This window comes from Periplaneta americana, chromosome 4 (assembly GCF_040183065.1).
Source record: "Periplaneta americana isolate PAMFEO1 chromosome 4, P.americana_PAMFEO1_priV1, whole genome shotgun sequence".
NCBI lineage: Eukaryota > Metazoa > Arthropoda > Insecta > Blattodea > Blattidae > Periplaneta > Periplaneta americana.
In genome coordinates, this window is record NC_091120.1 from 144,919,473 (window position 1) to 144,941,293 (window position 21,821).

Sequence of the window (21,821 nt, forward strand, 5' to 3'; positions counted from 1 at the left end):
TCATTTTCAATAAATGGCGCTTCGCCCATTATGGCTCTGAACCCTTCAATTTCGGCCCATGTAGACATCTAATCCGTCAGACGCATAATTTATTAATTAATTTTTTTAGTGAACAAATTGTCTACATGGTGTAAGCTGCTAAACTCCCACAGGTGATATATTACAGTCGGCACAATAAAAATGTCTAATATTTTGTTCTGATTCTCCAGAAGTAAAGGTATTTGCAAGTTGTATACTTTTGTAAACGCTAATAACATTTTACGGCTAGGAAACTCCCCTGAACAAGGTTACGGGCCATAAATTAATAGTAACAGAATCTCCAGCATTAAATATCTAATACTGCATGAATAGTAGGTTGTAGAGAAACGCAACAGCTGGCGTGGAATTATTGCTTGTGAGTTAACTGAACACTAGCAATATCAGATGAGATTCTGCACTAGGAAGTAGCTTAGCTTTAAATTTATGTAAATAAATAAATGGCTGAGTGAGTAAATGAGTAATTAAGTAGATAGATGGATTTATTGAGTACCGGTAATATCATACATACAGATGTACAGTATTACCATAATTTTCTCTTAAATCCAATGCATGGATCTTCTGACCGTAGGCGCTTTGTATCTAAAACAAATCCTACTATGTAGGTTTCACCCCCCCTCACCTATAGTTAGATCCACCCACTCTCCAAAAGAACACACAGATTAAAATAAAAATGGCACAAACAAAACACATTATATAATATATCCTAACCTAAACAGCCATAAAAGTGTACAGTTGAGTATCCCTTCGTCAGTTCGCCTCACAAACTTCAACAGCTGAAGTTCTAATCTGTCTCGCCTTCAAGAGGAACAATCCAGTCTTTTGTTCCCATTCCCTTTTTTCCCCACGAGGTCAAGACATGCAAGCGAACTCCTATTCTGACTTAGCATCGAGGGTGGTAGATATTTTTTCCGGATGTTCCAGTTCGACACACTGTAATAAAATATGTGTTCAGGAGTCCTTTTCTCCGCACAGTGGACAAAGGCACTCTCCTTCTTCATTGACAATTTTATTACCTTTCCATGCCCCCAATCTTAGCCACACTAAACAAGAATTTATGTAGTAACTAAGTAAGTACAATGCGAAGTAAAACTGCTTATATACATTCATACAGGAAGTACTACAGTAGTGGCAAAAAAAAAACAGACTGACTGAATAATCAAAGTCCCTGAAATGAGCCACTGCGCATGCCACGCTCGCATTCGCAAGATAGCGAGTAATCTATTGAAATTGTTGTAGTTTCGACTGCTGACGTCCATTTCGAAAGCCATTAGAAAATAAGTTGGTAAAATTCATGTTCTGGAAATAATAAGTAAATTAAGTAGTAAAATATCGCTGCAATCGAAAAGTATTGGGAATAATTTTGAATAAGGAACAAAAAAAAGTTTCCTTCCCAGGCAGGATTCGAATCACGAAAGTCTTAGTTACCAGTCTATCGTGCTGTCACTGTGAACACTGCTCTGAAATCAGCTACAAGGGTTGGTCCGGTTTTTTTGCCACTACTGTATATTCAACAGCTGTAATTTTATATAAAGTCATAATTTGACAGCGATAAATATAAATGGCCAGATGTGATATATTACCAAACTTCATTACACGTTAGGCAAGGCAAAAGTGGCTAGGGGCAGGTTAAGGACGACCCTTTACACGTCGGTCGTACTGAGGCCTGTTGTGAATTTATGGGATGAATGAGAATGAAAGTACCAGGCCACTGGCCGCATGTGACCCTCACTCATTCCCCCACCCTAAGTTCATTCTGCCAAGGTGACTAAGCAGCACAGGATCCATTCCATGGTGTCGAAGCGCCGTTGGAAGTGCTCTTAAGGAACGAATTCTGGTACAAATATTGCTGAAGGCTGGGAACACAGGAACACCCTCTCCCTGTAAGCGGACGAAGACATGCATCTTGACCTGAATATGTCTGTGGAATGAGATGAAGTTGAATGATATGGAATCTAAGTTCTTTTTCTAAACAGGTGGGAAAGGGAATTGGACTGTGGCAATGAAAATTCCAACCCGACATTTGCCTAAGTAACTGTAGAAAACCTCAGTCAGGTTGGTCGGTCCGGGTCATTACACTTTAAGGGGAGAATGTAGATATCAGTAGGTCCCTATCTCCACCATGTTAAATTGGTGCACTTTATGTACCCTTTTCTCTGAATGTATTTAAGGTAGAATCATGCAATTTTGCACACTTTTTTTTTATTGGGTTATTTTACGACGCTATATCAACATCTAGGTCATTTAGTGTCTGAATGATACGAAGGTGATAATGCTGGTGAAATGAGTCCGGGGTCCAACACCGAAAGTTACCCAGGATTTACTCATATTGGTTTGAGGGGAAACCCCGGAAAAAACCTCACCCAGGTAACTTGCCCCGACCGGGATTCGAACCCAGGCCACCTGGTTTCGCAGCCAGACGTGCTGACCGTTACTCCACAGGTGTGGACCTTTTGCACAGTAGTAGACAATGTTTTTAATCATCCTTGGATTTTTCAGATTATAATGTTAGAAATATTGACATTTTTCACCAAACATACCTACATTCTCCCCTTAAAATGCACAAACGAAGTCCTTATTGTTAAGATATTTCAGCTGAGAGCAATTAACCCCACATTCATTTCAATTCAAGACTTCTGCATTTAATTTAACTCCCTATTACACGTGCTTACAACTTACTGGAACATCAGGCAGTATTCAATCTGCAAATAAAATGTTCAAAGTGGGCACCTTCCACTGTTGATTACAATACTTATAAGGAGAAGACAGGATTTTAGAATATCTAAGGATGCTGGGTCATCATTTCACACTATAAAAAATTTTAAAACTTTTTATATTTGGTAATAAATTTCAGTGAAAATAACGTACCCTGATTTTTATTGGGCTACAAGGAAAATATGTATGGGGGAGTGGGGGAATTGGCAGTGCTGTTATGGAGGCCTTGCAGGTCCATACATCGTATGGAAACCTACAATTTTTTTAATCAATCCTATGGGAAAAAGAAAATTTTGTCTGTATGGAGCCATACGGCATATGGGTGCCTAAGTTTTGTACGTAAGATCTGAACAGTTCTTAAATCATCTCTTGCTGTTCCTAATGTATTTTGTTTGATGTTCATAAACAAAAATTGTCCACTTCTGCAGCACTGGAATCCAGAATTATATAAAATAATGGTTGAAAAACAAAAAAGTGCTGCAAATACACACTCTAAGATTCATCAAGACAAGTGTGCATCTACGGTGGTGCTACATGTGTATTCTTTAAATCAAACTTGTACAATTAAAATGTAAATCAAAACAATTTCTTTACTTCTTTAATATTAAAAAAATCATTAAATGACAGTCGGAGAGATAGAGAGAAGAGAGTAAAACATATTTCAAGGGAGAAAACAAGGGCTGGGGCGTATGACCAAGAAAAAATTACCATGACAGCCCTGGGAATTGGGTAAAGCGGTTTTCGGGAAAAAGGGTTCAGGGGAAACTTCCTAGGAAAAAATTACCGTCAACTCATCAATTTTGTCAATTTTTAAGTTTGGTGTCATTTTGTACTCTAATTCTTTAGATTTACAATTGTGTTTGTTTCATGTACATATGATGAATAGTTTTCAAGAAATGAACATTTAGTGCAACGCTGCAGATTTAAAGCGCATAGATATGCTGAAACTTCATCCCTTATTTTCTGGAGTATTGCTTACAAGATATATTGCTAAACAGTGATACTCTGAAACTATTTAACCTATTGACGTGGTTCTTTTTTTAAATTAAACTTAGCCTATTTATCAAACTAGAGCTTGAACTTCTCAGAACATAATCTTAACTTTCTATAAAGTTAATACGGGATTATTAATAAAAAATATACAACTCTTTTTAACAATAATTATAAATATAGTACTTTTTACGCTTGAAATACTACTTACTTGATATATTTTACTAAGGCCCTGCAGTAAATCAACTTCAGCAATCGAAAAAAGAATCATGAATCTATCATGGTTGCAACAGAAATCAGAGTAATTGTAAAGAATCGTTACACTAACAATGACTTTCTATTGTTACAGAATACATTGTTAACAAAACTGATTTATTTCATTATAGTTAGCTTAATTTTTATGAATGGTCTGTGTTGATGAAATTTCCAAAAATAAACAGATGAAACTTCTGAAGGTGATTCTTAAGTCTCAAGTCATATTTTAATAAAACATAGGTTTCAAATAATTATTTATTTATTTATATTTAATGTGCTGTACAACAGTCAGTGGCCAATAAAATTTCAGCACAAAGACCATATAACAAAAACAATAAAGTACAAAGGAATACTTAAAATAATGGCAATTAAATAAAATTATAATTGCAAATGAAAGAATGAAATCATATAAATAGTATTACAAAGATATACAAGATGACGAGAATAATATTATAATACATATCTAAACAAAAGGCATAAATTAATAACAACTGACATAAAACTCAAAAAGTATATACTACACATTAAATGGATCCAAGTTCAATCCATGCAAGTTAGCATATTTTATACATCTACAGACCGGAGAGAGAGAGAGAGAGAGAGAGAGAGAGAGAGAGAGAGAGAGAGAGAGAGAGAGAGAGAGAGATTTAGAATTTCTATTATAACAAATTTTTATGAAATCTTAAACCCTTAGCAGGAATACGAAGACAGATATTGCTTATGAATGATTCACAATCAATATCACCCTTAATGACTTTACAAAAAAATAAGTAATCAAGATCTTGACGTCTGGTAAATAAACTACACCAATTAAAATATTTACAGTCAATCTCATATTTATAATCGGAATTAGGTAAAAATCTATAAGAACACAAGGAAATAAATTTTCTTTGAATATTCTCCAATTTAGCCGAGTCAGTGGAAGTAATGGAGTTCCATACAACAGATTCATATTCAAGCTTGGATCTAACCAATATACAGTATAGTATAAAGTTAATAGACACATAAGAGTATAAAAAGAATAAGTTATAGATCTAATTAGATCAAGCATTCTTAATGAATAATAATAATTATTATTATTATTTATTGCTAGAACAAAGATAAGTTACATATTTTTTTACATACAATAGTCACTCCAGCACCCCCATAAAGAATACATACTCGTGCTCGAGGCATTCCACAAAATTTTTAGACATTTTATTAGGTAATATAATAAGTAAAAAGAGAAAAAAATATATTACAATAATTGAAACCATTTTATATATTCTCCCCAAACAATAATTTTAAATTGATTCTTTAAATAAGGAGCATTAGCAAATTGAATGTTTGGTAATTCAACTATTATTTTATTATAGAGCTTTGGACCGAAGTTGCTAGTGTGATTGTAAGCTACAGTTGTGATGCATTTACATTCTGTCAGGCATATGTTGTCTGATCTTTTAGTTTTATATCTATGTGAGTACAAATTAAATATAATTATGTTTTATAAACTAAATTCAATAAGACATTGTTATAAATTTGATGGATATCAACTATTTTAAATTCAGAATCACTATTGCTATCCAGCGTGGGAATGCTGCCAGTGTTATGGGGACATTTCCTCAAACACTGGCTTTGGAGGAAATATTTTATTTTTAAAATTCAAAATATTGGCCTAATACCAGAATCAACTGTGTTAGTTGAAGTAGCATGACTTGAAGAGTCTTGAAGGAATTCTGTTGGGAGACGTTCAGGAATCTTTGCCACATTGTAATAAAACCCTCAAGGCTTTGCAGAATGAGATCATTATATATCTCGCGACCGATTGACAAGAAGAAGATTGTGTTCTTCACAAACAAGACAGCAGCTCTGCCTGTGGACGATGAGTTCCAGAAACTCTGGTGTTCTGTGGCAGTTGAGAGCACGGATAACCTGATGATAGAGGAATATCTGGAGAAACAGGGAATCCGCTCCATGGAAGATCATGGACCCAAGAAGGCGACACTCCACAAGTGTAAGAAACCGAACCAGCGCAAGAAGCAGCTCAAGAAGCCGCGAGACAACGAGCACTTGGCTGACACCCTGGAAACGTACGATGACAAGTGAAGATCGGAGAAGTGAGAGTGGGATTGATTATTTCTTGTGACGTTGGTAGAGGAGACTAATGCTGTTGACTGAACACGAAGACCGGTAGACAATGCGTGTCCATTGTGTGCGACTGAAATGATGACGAAAGTGTGTATGTTATATCATGTAAATTCCAACAAGTTAACAGAAATGTAAAAATAATAATCAGAATATTAAGTTATTTTCCCTAAAAATTCAGAATACAATAATTCTGAGAACACATTATTTTATTTATAAATACATTTTAATTTTAATTAACAAAACAAATTGAAGAGTGTGATCTCAAAACGCGTTAAGTTCTCTTTTATGAAAGGACTGGGCTAGTTTTCTTACCCACTGGTCTACGCAATGAGCGTGTTTTCAAGTGGCATGCATGATAACACAAATTTTTTAAGCTGGTTCGGAGTCGCGCATCTCTACAATGTTAAATTTCACCAAGTCCACGACCCATTTTCTCAGAAATCTTCATATGTAGAAAGATGAAACTTTTACCATATATTACAGGAAGTCTGTTGATGATTTAGACACAAGTGCGTTTAGTTATTATGAAAACTTTACGAATTAAACATTTTTATTATGAAACTAAATTACGGAAAGAAAAAAGGAGAGAATTTATTTTTTTATTTTTAAACTATCCAATCTAGAAATATTTCTCTAAGTTAAAGGTAGGAAGTACTTGCGAAGAACATGTAGTAAAAATTTGAGCTTTGTATTTTAGTAGAAGCTGAGATAATGGTTCATATGTTTAAAAAAATGCAATTTTTGGGAAATTTCATTCAAAGTTGACAAGAAACATCAGTTGACAGGTGCAACATAAATAAAAAAAGATAAAAAAGACTTTCCAATTTTCAAAACAATAAGTGTCATATGTATCATTGTAATCCCTGAAGTCTGTAGAATAAATAAATAAATAAATTTAGCCTGCTAGATCCTGTAAGGGCAAGGTCCTTCTGATTGAAAGGGCTGGGCTCTGTAGACTTCATTCGTTAGGTGAGCTGGTCCTAAGGAGTGATATCATCGAACTTGGCTGCACTTCTTCGTTTCTATGTACTAATCTAAACACTATATGCACTTGTATGTTCCTTATTCGCACCACACTAAACACTGAGGACGGTTGCTTCTAGATCTATCAATAGCTGTCTGTAGAATACAATGAGACAATAAAATAAAATTTCAAAATTTCGTTATTGTTGTTGTTTAGTCAACTGTTCAAAGACAGGTTGAAACATCATAAGTGACACAAATAAGGCATCATTTATGAGACAACTAAGCCAGGAGATAATGATGTAGAGTGGCCAGTTCCTTTTTCCCCTCCATTGCATACATCACTGACTAGTAACATATTATATTAATCAGACTTCAGATGTATACAAACAATTATTTCGGAATATGTATGGTAAGATTTTCCTGCAGTGGCGGCTCGTGAACTCGTGGATTGGGAGAGCTGCAGTAGATTTCGGTACATACAAATTTCACTTCTTGATACCATTACTAATAAGTATAGGACAAATATAAATGCACTACATATCGAAAAACCAAAACTTCCTGACTTAGTTGGGTGATGTCTGTGGGACATTTGCTAATCCCTAAGAAAAACTAAAACCATCGATTTCAGTCTGAATTTCAGATCGCCAGACACTCAACTTACAATCAACCAGTTCATTCTGAATTGTCTTAGAATAACCTTAAACAGTGGCATGTTCCAAATGATTTTTGAGAGGCTCGTTTAGATTACTCACGAACTGTAGCAACCCACGAAACACATCAGGGTTCTTCGAATCGTTTTTTCATCATGTTCCCTAAGGGGAAGTTCATATCGGCCACAAAATTTGATACAATCAATATTTTTTTTTTAAATTTCACGATTTTTTCTCACTTCTTGATTATGTTTAAGAATGTTTGTTCTGTTCGTTTCACTTGATTCCACAGCAGAATGAGTTGCGTAACATAGCCAATGAAACAACATTTTTCAGGTGAGACTGCGAAGATTCGTGCATTTTGCTTTTTAGGGGCAAATGTCCTAAATCTGTCACACCATTCCTAGTCCATGCAGCATCACCACCGAAGAGGAGGCAAGGAAAACAAAATACAGATTTTTTTTGTTCACATCCACGTAACCACAAATGCTTAGCGTAAATTTCATTGTTATACTTCCTTACATATATGCACTATTTCGGCTGGATGAAGCTTAAGTAAGATTTAAGTCGGGTAACGGACGACCCTTCATTTCACTTCATTACATCAATATTCTCGGCAAGGGAAAGTTGAGAAAAATAAAATTAATATTCTGTAATCCACACACACTCATGCTTGCAAATTTGTACTGGTTAAGTTACGGTATTAAGACGTCACACCAAAGCAACACTCAGATATACTGATGATCAGGGAAAGGATTTATATGTAAATACATATTTACTTATAAAGCTAATATAATTTATATTTTGCATTATCTTTATGTTTCACAATGTGTAGGGTTGAAAAATCCTACTTTTATTTTCCATATTTTTCCATATTTTAGAGTTTAGTACATATTTTCGTTAATTTCCATATATTTTCCATATTTCATATAAAACAGTCCATATTATATTAGGTTTAACAATAAAACAAAACAAAATTCCATTAACTTTTAAAAATACATTTCAACAATAGAGATTTAAACACATGTTCAGTAATCCCTTTAACATCAGAGTTATTTGAAAATTAGCAGTCCTATCAACAATGGGAAAGTAAGTTACAAAACTGTATTAATTTAATTTAAAATTTTTAACAGACTTCAGTTGTGCAGCTCAACAGTTAAATGCCAGTCAGAGTACACATAGGTTCAGTTTTGTAAATCATACTATAAAGACGGTAAATATGCCAAAAGTACGTCATTCAGTCAATTTAAAATCAAAACTAACAAGTTACATTTCAGAATTTAAAGAAGATGGTTTATCAACTGACAATAAAATATTATTTTGTAATTTGTGTCAGTGTGCAGTATCATCTACACAAAAGTTCCTGGTGCAACAACACATTACAACTAGTAAACATCAGGCCAACAAACAACTAAATTCCAAGCAGAGACAATTGTTTTTAACACAACCAACAACATCGAATGTAAGATCTGAGTTTAACATCGACCTGTGCCGTTCTCTCATCTCTGCTGATATTCCTCTCTACAAACTAAAGAATAAGGTCTTCAGGGAATTCCTTGAAAAATATACTCAACATACAATCCCGGATGAGTCAACACTTAGGAAGACGTATGCTCCATCCATCTACGATGAGACAATACAGAAGATAAGAGATGAAATTAAAGATAGTTCAATTTGGGTTTCCATTGATGAGACTCCCGACAAAGAAGGTAGACTTGTTGGTAATGTAGTTATCGGTTTGTTAAGTGAACAATATTCTGAACGAATTCTTTTACATTGTGATGTTCTAGAAAAGTGCAATAACAAAACTATAGTTAAACTGTTCAACGAAGCTATGGGTATCCTGTGGCCAAAGGGTATTATGTACGATAATGTGTTATTCTTTATTAGCGATGCTGCCCCTTATATGGTCAAAGCTGGACAAGCATTATCTGTTGTATATCCTAAATTGACTCATTTTACTTGTGTGGCGCATGCATTTCATCGTGTGGCAGAAGTGGTCAGAGACAATTTCCCTAAAGTAGATTTGTTGATTTCATCAGTGAAAAAAGTATTTCTCAAAGCTCCCAGTAGAGTTAACGTGTTGAAAGAAATGTACCCTGAAATTCCATTGCCACCAAAGCCAATTTTAACTAGATGGGGTACATGGCTAGAAGCAGTTGAATATTATGCCGAACATATAGACTCTATTAACAATGTTCTCCTTGCATTGGACTCTGAAGATGCAGTCTCAATTGATACTGCGAAAACAGTTACCTGTGACATAAGTGTGAAGAATGACTTAGCTCACATTCAGCATACATTTTCATGCATCATAAAAACGCTCAAAAGTCTCCAAAATAGGCACCTTTCACTATCTGAAAGTTTTGAAATTATAAATAGTACTGTGGAACAACTGAATCGTGGTAGAGGTAAAGTTGCAGATGCAGTAAGAGCTAAGGTGGACACTGTACTTTCAAAAAACCCTGGATATGAAGAACTACAAAAGGTTGTTGCTGTGATGAGTGGTGAATCAACAGTGAAGATTAACTTGGACTTATCCCCAGCAGACATTGTGAAATTGAATTATGTACCAGTTACTTCTTGTGACGTCGAACGCTCTTTTAGTCAGTATAAATCTATCCTCAGAGACAATAGAAGAAGATTCACTTTTCAGCACTTGAAAGAAATGTTTGTAACCTATTGTTATGGTAACAGACAATAAAAATTGTGTTTTGTTGAAACTACATTGGAAGATAAGGTACGTCCATTATATTTTTTGTTTAGTTTGATTAAAATGTACCAATATTTAACGTACATAGTCATTTTTTTATAATTTTAAGTCCATATTTAATTCCATATTTTGGTAAAAATCCATATTTAATTCCATATTTTGGTAAAAATAACTACATATATATTTACATATTTCATATATTTTTAGTCCATATAAATCCGTTCCCTGCTGATGATCAACAATTTTCTAAAACTGGAAAAGAAGTCTCTTTCGTTTTTTACGTGCTATATCAAAAGGATTCTACTCGTGCAATCATTTTGAGTTAAGGCAAATATTAGGTTCTGCTGGAGGCTGGATATATACGTAATAATAAGGCAAAAGAGAATATTAATTTCGTTATATTAACTCTATAAGATTCTACAACAATAAGTATGTGAGAAGAAAATAAAAATTTTGTCATTAAGTTTCAAGGTAATAGAAAATCCATTTGACGCAGCATGACAATAGCGGTGTTGGAGGAGAGGAAAGATCCGTTGTGGCCTGGCTCTGCAAGCCACTGCAGCGAGATATGGGTTTTAAACAGCGGCAGTTTCCCTCTGTTTCCCTTCACCTCTCTACCCCCTGACCATGCAAGAGCTGGCCTTCTATGCCCAAGGTTGCGGGTTAGATCCCGGGCCAGGTCGATGCCATTTAAGTGTCAGTAGATTTACTGGCATGTAAAAGAACGCCTGCGGGACAAAATTCCAGCACATCCGGCGACGCTGATATAACCTCTGCAGTTGCGAGCGTCGTTAAATAAAACATAACATTTACCATGCAAGACACACTCTCTATGAGCTGAGCACCCTGCAGCAGTGGCGGCTCATACATATTTAATGCATAGTGCCAAAATCAGTGGTATATCCAGGATACCCTAAGGGGGAGGGTAACTCTTTTTCCTACTATAAGCAATAATAATAATAATAATAATAATAATAATAATAATAATAATAATAATAATAATAATAAGAGACGAGAATTCCATGCAAATGCATGTTTTTATAGGAACATAGGACATACATAGCTCATACTTAGTACTTATCCATTTCATTACTTTCTGGTTCCAAATATGTGTACTTTTCCCGTGCATATTTGCATGTTTTCGACTTTTTAGGGATAAAAACATGCATAATGCATATTTAGGTAATTTTTAGCTTAATAATGCATATAATATACATTAAATTCAGTTTAAATGCATGTTTTAATGGTTTTGTATGGACACCTTAGTTTCTCGATTTTATGTCCCATATTTTAGCTTCAGAAATCAGGATTGAAAAAAAAAAACTAAATAACAGAAAAATTAAATAAAATGTTAAGATTTTCTCAATAAGGTGTTAGAGGACCTTTCCCTGGACGGAAGTCCACTTTTACAACACTTTACCGACGACCCTCTATACACTGCGTGTCATAAATTTATTACGTTGGATATTTTGAGAATAGTAAGTAGAGAGGAAATATAGAGGGTTCAAGGAAATTGCCGACAAATAATTTAGGTCAAAAGCATCCTCTTTCAGGGAGGTTGTAAATTCTCTTCCTTTTCTAGTACTAGTAGCAATTTAGATTCTTCTAAAATTGGAATCACCGTAAAACTGTGTCTGCAGTGTGTGAATATCGTAAGTTGTTAATGTGCTTGTTTATTCTGTTTGCGCGTGTTAATCTGGTTCTGATATGTTTCCAATTTAAAGATTTCAAAAGTGTACTCTTTGCACAGTGGATTACTGTAAAGGAAAAGATTTTATTAGGTCAGATGAGGATGTCGTATTTTGCGACTGTTGGAGTAAAGAGTAAAGCAATGCTGTTCTGTTTCCGAATATTTTATATGACAATTGTTCTTTGTAAAAAATTACAAAACTTGTTCAAAATAATTATTAAATTATGATGTCCGTTTTTAAATCGTATCTAGGTAACCGTAAGGTCTATTATAATTTCAGATGAAATGTACTAAAAATTTCAAGTCGACCAGCATGTCGCATCTGTTTCACATATTGCAAGAATGCAACAAAAGAAATAATCTTCAAAGAATTTCATAGATCCCTCAGTTATGCCCGTGGGAAAGTGAATGTAGCGGCGAAAAACAAATTGGACAGGGTCCTAAATGCTAACCCGGACTGCGGATTCTTTTGTTCAGTGAAGGTTATTTGTGGCGAAAACTTGAATGAAGAATTTGACCTGACACTGTCACAAATATGTTCATTCAAGTTTAAACCCGTAACTTCTTGCAATATAGAGACAAGAACAGGAACCTCACAGAAACGAATTTAAAAATGTTATTAGGTTTTTAACTGTGCAAAAAAAGTGAAGTGAAATAAGACATTTTGAAACAAAAATAAAAGTGCATATTTTAATGTATTTTTCGCTTGATCATGCATATTTCATAGTTTGATAGTACATGAATGCATGCATATTTTGGGATTTTATAGTGCATAAAATTCTCGTCTCTAATAATGATAATTATAATAATAATAATAATAATAATAATAATAATAATAATAATAATAATAATAATAATAATAATAATAATAATAATAATAATAATAATAATCACTCACCAAAATTTATACAACTGGAGCACTTGAGCACTTTTGTTGACCAGGTTAATATGCGCGATAGATAAAACCCATTCGCCTATTCTTCTGACTTGAAAATAAATCCATCATTTGTTTGTTGAAGTTGTCTATTTTGCAAACAAAACTCCTCAGATTCATCGTGCCTTCTTAGTGATAAATCAAGTGCCCCACAAAATCGTATACAATTTATTATTAAATTTAACACATATCTGTTTTTATCAACTTGCTCATTGTGTTTTGCAATCGCGAATTTAACTGATTTTCAGTGTTCGCTTTACCCAGCATAGACAAACTGAAGACGTTATTCATATTAACGTTTGACTTATGATGTGTTTTTATTTAACCCCATAAGTGTACTAAATCTATCACACCCACTTTTGACCAGCTAAGTTCACCTCCGAACAGAACACACGGGAAAAAGAAGAACGCATTTTTCACATCACATCCACACAACCAGTTGTTTTTTAAATAAATATCTGGGTTGAATTTGCGAGATCTGTTAACTTTAGCACTTTGCTGCTTTCGATGAATATTTAAGTGCGGTGTTGGTCTGCCTAATTCTTTAAAGGTGCGTACACACTTAGCGAACGAACAACGAACGAACGACAAACGATTGCATTCGTTGATTGAAATCGGTACGTGTGTACGTCGCAGCAAAGGCAAACCGATCGTTTGGTTTGCCTTCGGAAGTGATCCGTCGCTTGTCGGTACATCAAAGGAAGTTGGTATTCGTTGTGGACGGGATTTGCCACTAGCTTGTAGTTCGTAGCAGAACGCAGCGCTTAGTTCAATTTCACTAACAGGATGTCGAAACTGGAGTGGACGGAAGACGCTGTTATAAATCTCATTAATGCATATAGGGAGCAGGAAACTTCATGGAATCCCAAGTATCCTACTTACCACAATAAAATAAGAAAACATGATGTTTGGGAACCTATTGGGAAGATGTTTAGCTGCAAGATAGGCGAGTCAAACACGTGCAAAATTTGAAAATTATTTTTGTTTATTTATTTTCAGTGGATATATGTTTTTTGTTTATTGTAGGGAGCAGAAGTCAAAAAGAAAATTGAATCCCTACTGACATCATTCTGGAGTGAAAGACAGAATTCCATAAAAAGTTCTGGAATGGGGAGTGATGAAGTGTACGAGTCAACTTGGTTCGCGTATAAACATATGTCGTTCCTTTTGGACAAATTCACGCCCAGAAAAAACAAAGTTCCAACCTTGTGCACACAAAATAAATTATTGGCATTGAAAAGTGTCTTTTCGTAAGCATGATGCGCATACGACAAACACAGACAAATCTCTCTTTTTAATATTTTAAGATAATTATTGTCAGTGAGGTATCCGTGTACCGAAACTTTCCCCTGGGGCCTATTTCATAAAAGTAATATTACTAAAAAGGTAATAACATTAAGTAATATTATTACTGTTCTGTTTCATAAAAGTAATATTTAATAATATTATTTATTACTGTAAACGCTCATATTATTACTAAAATAAATAATAATATTACTAAAGTGTTTCATAAAGCAGCAAAGAAAATTAAATTTATTAATAATATTAACGTTAGTTCCATGACTGTATTTTAAGTAATAATTTAATAATTTGTAAAAAGTAAATGCCAATGTAGGGTTAGATTTTGAAGATAAAACCATGAAACCATTTGAAATGGATAATTCTGACTCAAATAGTGATGAAGAGGGAGTGTTTGTCCGACGTCCAAGAAATTTTAGACAACGAATATCCTACAACCATATGCAAGAAAGTTACGAATATAATGAAATAGTTGACCTTTCAATTCGAGAATTTTTCGCAAAAAACTCTGTTCCTTCAAGTTATTTTCACGTCTTTTCCCCATTTTAAAAAGCATAAGAGACAAAATGAATGACTAACAAAGTCCCTCTCCATACTTACAAATACTTACAAACTGTCATAGGCGTCAATGTAGGTGGACCGGGCTGAAATTGAAAACTATCTTATCTAATTGTAAAAGAGGAACAATTGGAAAGGATGAAACCTAAATTAAATTCAATTACAGTATAGAACTGTTAGAAAGTAATTACTGTATATTTTACATTATTTTATGTTATTTGAATGATTGAACTTAACGTTTTTCCCTCCTTTCTCGTCATTTTTTAAATTATAATAATTGTTCAGAAATATATGCCTATGGGACATCTACATAACAAAATACAGTAATATTAATATTTTCTGTACCTATTGAAATGTTTTTTCAGTGTATACTTGTGACAACCTGAATCTATATACTCTTCACTAATTAACATTGTGAAGATCTTGGTGAGCCAAAATCTTTTGCAGACATATATCAACAAGTAGATCTATTACAAAATATGTGGACTACTTTAAACCACCCCTATTGAGGGCATAAACTAAAATTAACTTACGAGATTTATAGGTACCGTATCCACAATTCCACATCACAATCTCTAATTAGAACATATGTATTTGCATTTTGTATAGTTAGGTAACTTCTTGAAAATACTACTTACAACATAATCAGCAATAAAAACCCATTAAGACAATTTCAGTATTTTTATTAATTTCGTCATAACATTAATCTTCTACAACATCCACACCTTCAAACTCAAACACTATATTTTCTAGGAACGACTTCACCGCGTAAGTACTTATGTCGTTATTGCATTACTTATTTATTTTTGGTAAAAGAGTAATTTTTATGTGTATTTATTTACGCTTGCACCAATAATTTTTAAGCCTTTTTATATAAGTACTTGCGCAGTATTCCGAATTATAACGGAACTTGAAATATCTTACATAAGACACTTTGCAGGGTCCACTAACCCTGTCGTTAACACTGTCCTTAAGGCTGGTACAATATTGTCATCAAAAGTTTTCACTGCTTAACATTTTCATATGGTACTTCTTTAGATAACTAGGTCCAATTTTTACACACGCGCGCGCACACACACGCTTCTGTCACTGATACACTGTTTTTGGAATTGCAAACTTTACAACAGCAGAGACGTGAACAATTAGGAATGATAAATATCTGTTCACAATATTTTAGATTTATCATATTGTTTCTTTTACTCGTAAATCAACTGAATCAAATAACAGAAACAATAACTTCGAGTTGCAGTGATTTACAATCTTATCTGAAATAAATTGTCTCCCAAACCTTCACACATATTACGATTTACTCTGTTGTTGCTATTAAAGATAGTACTTCAAAACTTATTTCATTCAACAACTGTTAACAGAGAGAATAATATAAATAGCTGTAGAGTGCAGACCAACTTGGTTATGTTTGTCAGCCTTAACCTCAAATCATCTGGCTACTGTACGTATTTTATGACTCGTGCAAAACGTTTATGAAACAGAATTTAGTCGGTTAATAAAATTGTTTTCATGACTGCAATACTATTACTTAATATTATTACTGTGTTTATGAAACAGGCCTGCACTTGCTATAATTATATTTTCGTCTGCCTTTATAGCGGATAATCAGCGAATGTGAATGTTTTCTGACAATTTGCTGATGATTTGTACGTCGCTTCAAACAGCGAACGAACAACGAAGTTTTGCTTCATCATTCGTTCGTTGTTCGTTCGCTAAGTGTGTACGCACCTTAACACGAAGTTTGTTTTCATATGTTAATGTTGAAAACTGAGATTTCCATAAAGCGCCAACCGAATTAATTTTTTAACAGTACACAACACGATAACACGACCATTATTACGATGACAACCTCACGACTTAACACGTTCACACTACACTTGGTACTGTTGGTAGAAATAATAAAGTGAAAACTTTTTCAAGCCAAGTTTTCAAGAAACCGGGAGAGATTTTATTATCTTATTGTTGCAGTCTTCGCTAAGAAACTTGTTCCGACAAAGCGGAAGGATAGACAGAGCGCGAGGTAGTAAGGGATCGGCATAGTAAATGGGGATGTATACAGTTTTACAAGCATTGCAAAAGCCAGCGGCAATTTGTGCCTGGCACATTTCAGATCATGCTTTTAGATGCTGAAAAGGACGAGCGAACATGAAGACTGCGCGCGCATCCCATTATATTTCTTATGGGATGTAGTGCCTGGCACAGATCCATCCTCCAAACACTGGTTACAACGTGTTTCGCTGCAAAGATCACATTGACGGTAGAGTTTGTGTAACTTGTTTCTCTCAGGTTTTGAGCGGAAGATATGAATTCTCCTTTTCCTTCTGTATTCTGGTAGTGCCATGGCACAACGGCACTACCTCTGAAGCCGCACCTGCCCTGCAGATCCCAGGACGACTTTGAATGCAGTGTCAATTCCAATACAGTCGACGCGCAAAAAGATTATGCATCAGATAATAAAACATATTCCCGGCCAGATGAAATATAAAGCAATTTACCAACAAAAGCTGTAACAATTCTTCTAAAAATTAAAATAAATATTATTTTCATTTTCCTGTCAAAGCAGGGAGTGCTGCAGCTCCGCAGCCCTTATGGACGAGCCGTCCCTGCTTTCCTGTGTTAAATTTCAACGTACCTCGTTTACATGTTTCGACCTATTTATGGGTCATCTTCAGAACTGATCGTTGTTGGTCTTGGCGCCACCTGTTCTGTTTCCTGTGAAGGTGTGTTCCTCTGGTATAGTGTAGAGTCAAAAGTGTGTGTGTTTTGAAGTTGAGTTGTGTGTTGAGAATTTCGTTGGGGTTTCTAGACACACAATAACAAAAATAGACAACAAACACACATTCAAAGTATACAGAAACCCACAACAACAACACACGTACATAACACATCCAACCACCCCACACAACACAAACAAGCTGCATTCCGAACAATGGTACACAGACTACTCAACATACCAATGAACCAACAAGATTACAACGAAGAGCTAAACACAATCAAATACATAGCACAAGAAAACGGATACAACCCTAACATAACAGACAACATAATACGTAAGACAAAACATAATCATAAAAGTCATAAGAATACAACACAAACACAAGAACACAAAAATACATCACACTAACATACGAAAACAAAAACACACACAAAATTGCAACCTCATTCAAGAAATTAAATTACAACATCGCATACAGAACAAATAACACTCTACAAAAACATCTCAACACACAAACAAACAAATACAATCACACAGGCGTATACAAACTCAAATGTAACACCTGCAACAACTTCTACATAGGACAGACAGGCAGATCGTTTCAAACACGTTACAAAGAACACATCACAGCCATAACAAAATTACAAAACACCTCCACATATGCAGAACACATCACAAATGCTAACCACACCCACAGAGACATCAACACAGACATTGAAATACTACACATCCAACCAAAAAGCCTGAAACCAAACACACTAGAACAATATGAAATATGCAGACACACAAAAACACACTCCAACGAAATTCTCAACACACAACTCAAATTCAAAACACACATACTCTTTGACTCTACACTATACCACAGGAACACACCCTCACAGGAAACAGAATAGGTGGCGCCAAGACCAACAACGACCAGTTCTGAAGATGACCCATAAATAGGTCGAAACATGTAAACGAGGTACGTTGAAATTTAACACAGGAAAGTCTTACCATACATATTCCGAAGTGATACAGTGTTAAAAATTGTGTAATCAAGATGTATAAACAATTATTGTTCTTCCTGAGACACATATCATCAAGTAGGCCTACTGACTGATAATGGTTGTACACATCAGCCAGAACTTCAATCAGAGGACATTCAATAGGTTAACAACCACTAATGTAGCAAAGGATAACGCCTTGGTTTCATTCATGTAAGAGCATTAACTAGCCCATCTTTTATTTTTTAAACGTTCATAAAAGTAGAATATTAATAATAATATTTTGTAATATTAGTACTCAATTATTAATTTCTTTAATATTAAACTCGGGGAAGGGGGAAAGAATTGCCACCTTGACACTCCTAAATAACGCCTCTGCAATGCACTGTGGCTTCATCCCTCTCTGATTTGATTTGTTGTGTGTGGTTTTCCACGAGATCCATCTCACTTCATTCCCTCTCTACTTATTTTATAGGAAGTATTTGGACTTTCTAATACGGTACAAAATGTGATATTAATTTTAGAAAAAAATAACTGGGAATTAAATTATATAAATATCTCCATATCAAAGGTTAACAAGAATAAAAAGCAATTTTGATAGAAGACAAATATAGGTCAAATTCTTCGGAACAAAGGTTCACTATCATTTTTTCCCCTTTTGTAGATATATTATATTGCACTTTCATAATGATTCCACACGCCCTCTGTGTTCTCAGCAACCAAGGTCAGTATTCCATTGCGAAATGCGGAACTTGCAAATACTTCCTATTTTGCGCGTGTCAACAAATATGATGCAGGCAGGAATAAAAGACATCTTGATGCAGTGCTGATTTAAACAGAACACGGACGTGATGCATCAATAAACATCGAAGCTGCAGCGTTTTGTATAAATCAGTTTCCACAGCTGAGAGCACATCAGTCAGCTCAAAAAAAGTCAACCCTGCAGAACTCATCTCTTCTCCGATATGGCCGCTAAGGTAAGTAGATGCCAGATGGCATATTATTCTTCAGACAGAGACAGCCCCCACCCCCAGCAAGTTAGCCTCAATGAGTCTATTATGCGTATCTCTTTCACATCGCATAAATAACACTACAAACTAGTTATTATCTTTGCAGAAGTTAGAACATTCGCGACATGGCTGGAAATCTACTGGTTCCTTAATTTTACTGATCCTCACAGAATCTGACAGAACTGCAGACACAATTTATTTACTTAAATGCTGATAAATATAATATAATATAATATAATATAATATAATATAATATAATATAATATAATATAATATAATATATCAATCAATCAATTTAGGGCATTTCAAAACTTAAGAGGTTTTTAGCCTCATTCACGATATATCGCCATTCGTCTCTGTTATCTGCATCTTCTTGTCCTCCCACTGTAGAAAGATTATCATATACTTAGTCCTGCCAACGGAGACGAGGTCTACCAAGAGGTCTCGTACATCTTGGAGAATAGGCGAAAGCTGTTCGTAGAAGAGAGTCTTCATCACGCCATAGAACGTGTCCAAGCCAACGTAGTCTTCGACTTTTTATTAAGGCTATTATGTCCGGATCTTTATAAATATCCCTTAGTTCCCTGTTGTTCAAAATTCTCCATGTGTTATTTTCTTGAATGGGACTAAAAATCTTCCTCACGATTTTGTTCTCAAAAGTGAAAAGGAATTTTGTTGTTTTTTTTTTTTAACTTCCATGTTTCACAGCAATATAGGAGAGTTGGTAGGATTATTGTTTTGTGCAAGATCGTGCGTATTTGCTTGGTTTCCGCACAAAACCAATCCGCGGAAAGTCTAAAATTCCACATTCAGTATTACCAACCTAACACACATAACAATTTCCCTCTTCTTACCACTTAAGTGACATATTGATTTTACTGCTTTAGGCTTTTAACATATTATTTTTAGAGACGTTCAATATAGTAATAATTATAAATTGGAAACTTACCACTGCAATTTCACCTAAATTGCACTGTTAATTATTGTTTTTAAATATTTGCAAACATTAAGTAAACTCTACAACTCCACTAAAGTTACTGCATTCGTGATGCAAGTAACATTAAGGAAGCCGTGAAAAAATCAACAAACTTGCCGATGTTATTACTGCAATATGTTATATAAATAATATTGTTAAAATATTAAAATGAAAAATAAATCATTACATAACCTTACCGTTTGTTTTAAGTTCGCATTTATAGACTGGGGGGGGGGGAACAGACGTATATCACGGCTTGCTGGAGTACAGTAAACACAGAAAACATTTTAAAGCAACAATGTTGAAGATAGATATTTTTGTTTTGCAAATTTGCCGTCATTGAACAGAAACCAAGATGGAGATTTCATTGCAACTAATTAGAAATTCCTCTTTCAGGTATGTAATAGACGATCTTCGCACAAAATAATGTACGATACACGAGCGGTATGTTTTCTTTCAATTCTCGGAAATTAAAAAAGCTCAACTACGTTTCGCTTTTTCAAACTTTTCCTCGAACATGAAAACTTCAACAGACCGCTCTTGTAACGCATATTACTATTATAGCATCTTAATTTTGATAATCTATAAAGGAGTTTGGAACTAAGCAATTACGAAGGGAGTAGTAACACTTATTTCCCGTAACGAGTCTATGTTCAATTTCTTTCCCAAATAAGCCTGTTTCATTAATTATACCCTAAATATTTAAATTCAGTAACTTTTTTAAACTCCCAATCAACTATTATTAGTTACCCTCTATTATTTGAAGTACGTGATATATTCATGTATTTAGTTTTATCACAATTAATTTTTAACCCTGTTATTCTCGTTTCTTCTACTAAGAGTCTAAGAAGTTTCTTGATATCATCTTCTATAATATAATATAATATAATATAATATAATATAATATAATATAATATAATATAATATAATATAATATAATATAAACTACCCCACTCCCGAATGAGTAAGATTAGTGCTCAGGAGGGATTCCAATACAAACAAAATAAAATTGAGAGTGAATAAATTACAGATTAAAAAGTGTTAAATAACTTTAAACCCAAACTATACATGCAATACAATTTTTTTTATTTTATGATTAATTTGGAGAGGATTAGTAGTTAAAATATTATTAGAATAAAATTTATTTAATAATCTAGGACCCAGACTCATGCTATGAAAAAAAACTGCATT

At 34.3% G+C, this 21,821-nt stretch overlaps 1 pseudogene; it reads left to right on the forward strand.

Moving 5' to 3' along the window:
* Positions 1–4,647: 4,647 nt before the first annotated feature.
* LOC138698883 (general transcription factor IIE subunit 2 pseudogene) lies at positions 4,648–7,919 on the forward strand (annotated as a pseudogene).
* The last annotated feature ends 13,902 nt before the right edge of the window (positions 7,920–21,821 follow it).